Source organism: Phacochoerus africanus, chromosome 8, assembly GCF_016906955.1.
Source record: "Phacochoerus africanus isolate WHEZ1 chromosome 8, ROS_Pafr_v1, whole genome shotgun sequence".
NCBI classification, from domain to species: Eukaryota; Metazoa; Chordata; class Mammalia; order Artiodactyla; family Suidae; genus Phacochoerus; species Phacochoerus africanus.
In genome coordinates, this window is record NC_062551.1 from 17,451,668 (window position 1) to 17,456,695 (window position 5,028).

Consider the following 5,028-nt stretch of genomic DNA (forward strand, 5'->3'; position numbering starts at 1 on the left):
CGTATTAGCAAGACGAGGCCTGCGACTGGGGACTGAGGAAGAACCTATGAACGTTCTTGGTTATAGACAGAGAAGGCTGTCACGACCCTTCTGGAAGGTAAGGCTGAGATACTCGAAGACTGTGCTGTCCAACACACTCACCACCAACAGTGTGCACGTATGTAATTTTAAATATTAGGGAGTGAAAACAAATTAAAAACTCAGTGACTAGTAGCCACATTTCATGTGCTCAGTGGCCACATATAACTAGTGGCTACCATACTGGGTGCAAATACAGAACATTTCCACCATCAGAGAAAGCTCTTTGGCACAGTGCTACTCTAGAAATTATTTTACATGGTCTTATCCAGTTGCTAGTGTAAAAATGTCCTTTCTTGACATTACCAAGTCTTCAACAAAGTTTTATTTATTTATTTATTTATTTTGTCTTTTTTTGCCATTTCTTGGGCCGCTCCGCAGCATATGGAGGTTCCCAGGCTAGGGGTCTAATGGGAGCTGTAGCCACCAGCCTACGCCAGAGGCACAGCAATGTGGGATCCGAGCCGCGACTGTGACCTACACCACAGGTCATGGCAATGCCGGATCCTTAACCCACTGAGCAAGGGCAGGGATCAAACCCGCAACCTCATGGTTCCTAGTCGGATTCATTCACCACTGAGCCACGACGGGAACTCCAACAAAGTTTTAAAATAATAATGAAAGCTAACATTTACCGAACACTTAAATATTGCTCAGTTTTCTTAGTGGCAAACAATGGTTTCACTCTTGCTAAGTTAAGCAAAAGGGATTTATTCAAGAGTATGGCTAGCTCACAGGATCACTATGAAAATTAAGAAATAGCCTCTAGGCTAAATGTCCAGGGATGACTTCCAAATTTACACCGCGGACTCCTTGACAAGCCAGCCTAAGCTTCTGCCACCACCCAGAAGCCTTCAGAACTGCTAAGAGGCCATCCCAGCTGCTGGTTCTAGAATCACACTGCCTTTGCCACGATCGGCCGCAGCCAAATGGATGTTTCATACCCGCCTCTCCCTCCACACAGTTCAGAGTTCTGGAATTTAAATCACAAACCGAACTGGAGCTGCAAGGGAGTTTGAGAAATATCGCGAGTGTTTGTTTTTCCAGAAAGGGAGCTAGAAAGAGATCGGGCCGGATTTGGAGCAAACCCGTCAGTCTAAAGGATCTGCCACAACTTGCTGTAGGCCAAGTCCTGTGATCGTGCCCTATCGCATTTCCTTCGTACAGGAATTCAGGGAGGAAGGGCCTGTCATCGTCCCCTTCTGACAGATGAGGACACTGCAGGAAATGGTGGGGCACACACACGGTCTTAGGCTGTGCTTTGGGAAGTTAGAAGAGGGCCCTCTGTCCACTCTTGGGAAGAAGTAAAGTCGAGTGGGGAAGGGACAGCTGTCTGGAGAAACCCGGACGGAAGACGACAATACACAAGAATAAAGGAGCCGTCCCAAGGTGACGAAGGACAGCCAGAGTGAATGTGAGAACTCATGAGTGGTGCTGCTATGTGAACGCACGCCAGGTGGCGGAGTCCCTGCGCTCTCCACAGATGCATGCTGCCCCCGATGGGAAGAACCAGACCTTGTACACACGGAACAAAGACTCAAGGACACTTGCCTGGCGACGGTCCAACGACCCCAACCGCATCTGTAGCACCAAACAGGAGTGCAAAAGTAAAGAATGCAGCAGGGAGGGTTCTAGAAGGAGGTGAGTTTTTATCAGGTTTGAGAGGAGAGGTGTTAGTTTAGGCATAGCAGTCAGAAGGCAGTGGATTTCAGAGGAAAGAATCCCCCCACCCCATCCCCACCCCCAACCCACCAAGGCTGAAAGGGGCAGCCACTGTAGCATATCAAAGCAGTGACCTTGACTGAGGATGAAGGCAGCGGTGAGTCAGTGTTTGAGAGAAAACAATAAATACACGTGTTGGGAGGGGAACTGATTGTAGGATAAAATCATGGGAAACCCTTCCTATGATTATAGTCACATTCCAACATTAGCAAAGGATGTAATGAGACTCAATTTGGAGCAGAATGAAAATCTCGGGCAGTGGGTCCTAAACACTCTCTGACAGACACTCCAGGTTTATTCTCCTGATCTGCCTGCCTGTCACGAGGGGCTACCTCCAGTTTCAGCTCCCCGTCCCTGTGATGCAGCCCAAGCTTGTGGTGCAGGGGGGCTGCGGCCCCTTTGCCACAGCCTTCTTTCCTGGAGACGTTTTAATAGGATCAAAAGATAACCATGTCAGGGGAAAGAATAAATCTCAAGGCAGTGAGTCTCTCAGAGCGGGAGGATTCAGAAAAATTTGAGAAAGGGGCACCAATATCCAAGAAAGGAAGTTGTACATGTGATTTTTATTTTGCTTAAGCTTTATCAAACAATCCCTTTGTTTTGTAAATCTCTTTTTAGGACTGCACTTGCAGCACATGGAAGTTTCTGGGTTGGGGTCGAATTGGAGCTAGAGCTGTCAGCCTATGCCACAGCCACCTTAATGCTGGAACCAAGCCACAACCGAGACCTGTGCCACAGCTTGTGGCAATGCCAGCTCCTTAACCCACTAAGTGAGGCCAGGGATCGAACCTGCATCCTCACAGACACTATGCTGGGTTCTTAACCAGCTGAGCCACAACGGGAACTCCCAAACAATACATTTTGACAAATCTTTCCATCTGCCAGGTTCAATGGTAAGCAATTAAATAATACATTAAATCATTTGACCCTCACAACAAATACCTAAAGGCTATGCCCATTTTACAGAGGAGAAAACTGACGCTTAGAGGTCCCACGGCTAAGAACTGGACTCCACAGCCCATGGATTTAACCATCCTGCTATGCTGCTTTGATTTTGTCTTTCTTTTTTTTTTTTTTTGTCTTTTTGTCTTTTCTAGGGCTGCTCCCACACATATAGAGGTCCGAAGGCTAGGGGTCGAATTGGAGTTGTAGCCGCCGGCCTACGCCAGAGCCACAGCAACGCCGGATCAGAGCCGCGTCTGCAACCTACACCACAGCTCACGGCAACACCAGGTCCTTAACCCAATGAGCAAGGGCAGGGATCGAACCCGAAACCTCATGGTTCCTAGTGGGATTCATTTACCACGGCACCACGATGGGAACTCCTGATTTCTTCTTTCTTATTTGTGTTTTCCTATTATTTTTCACATGCTCTATTTGTATACTTGTCAGCTCCTCACTCCTCCGAAAACAAGAAGCCTCTTAAAGTGCAACGATCATGTCTAATTCATCTCTTGACACTCTTTCCCTCCCTTCCCCAGCCTCTGATGGAGACTAGCATATAGTGAGTGCTTAATATATGTGAGCTAGACGGAGGTTTGTGACGCAATAATCATTCACCGTGTTTCCTTAACCCAACAACTCCTGCAGCTGTTCACAGCTTCCGCATAACAAGTAGATGAAGTGAACCCTCTCATTTCATACAGGACCATGGTCAAGGGTGAGGGTCTTGGAGCCAGGTAGTGACAGGCTCCAATCTGCCTCAGCCACCTTTTTTTTTTTTTTTTTGGTGTTTTTAGGGCCACACCTGCAGCATATGGAAGTTCCCAGAGTAGGTGTCAAATCGGAGCTTTAGCGCCAGCCTACGCCACAGCCACAGCAACTTGGGATCCGAGCCATGTCTTTGACCTACATCACAGATCATGGCAACACCGGATCCTTAATCCACTGAGCAAGGCCAGGGATCGAACCCACGTCTTCATGGATATTAGTTGGGTCCGTACTGCTGAGCCACGACAGGAACACCTGACTCAGCCTTTTAGAGATGGAATCTTGGGCAAATGTTTAAAAAGTAAAAAAAGCTTACAATTTATAAAGGGTCCTCTAAAAAAAGAACTCCTATTGAGGCATGAAAAATAGCTGGAAAAGTTTATGATTCAGATGCTTTATATATATGTATATACATACATATATATACATACACACATATAAAATTTATTTATTTATTTTTGTCTTTTTAGGGCCACACCTGTGGCACATGGAGGTTACCAGACTAGGGGTCTAATTGGAGCTGTAGCTGCTGGCCTACACCAGAGCCACAGCAACACCAGATTCGAGCTGCATCTGCAACCTACACCACAGCTCATGGCACCACCGGATCCTTAACCCACTGAGTGAGGCCAGGGATTGAACCTGCAACCTCATGGTTCCTAGTCAGATCTGTTTCTGCTACACCACGACAGGAACTCCTAAAATTTATAACAAGGGGTGGATGCGTGGGTTCCCAGAAGAGCCCAATGTCTTGCTAGTGGGCCTACTGACCTTCTCAGACCCCATCCTATTGAGAAAGACCAAGCTGCAAGAAAAGGGACTTGTGGTTAAACGTTAACTTGAGTTTATTTCTCTACAATTGCCTGCTGTTTAATTTGGCCAAGCCAGTGAAGATTCTTTCGTAAGCCTTTGTATAATTTCTAAACACCAGACCTATGAGCTTTACACACATGCTAAACCTTCATAGGGTGGGAGAGTTCTCCTTTCTCTCCATCACTGAAGTGAATAAATGCCAACAACCCCCCCCAAAAAAGTATTCTTTGATCTGCACTATAGATAAACCAGTAATAACTCATCCTGATCAGCCGTGGGTTGTAAAGCAGATTCTTTGATAAGCCAATTAATTTCAGAGGGCACTGGGGCTTGTTTTTTCTTAACGATGATTTAGATTCTTAAAGCCCTAAAATTTTAGAACTGCAAAGAGATCTTTTAAGATCAACTCATCAAACTGTCTTGGTTTTAACAGACAGTTAAAATCTGTTGAAACCTGGAAGTTCCCGTTGTAGTGCAGTGGAAATGAATCCAACTAGGAACCATGAGGATGCGGGTTTGATTCCTGACCTCGCTCAGTGTAGGTAACAGAAACAGCTGGGATCTTGCATTGCTGTGGCTGCGGCGTAGGCTGGCAGCTACGGCTCTCATTCAACCCCTAGCCTAGGAATCCATATGCCCACAGCTGCGACCCTAAAACAAGCAAACAAAAAAACCCCTGTTAAAACCAGATAAGAAAACTGGGAA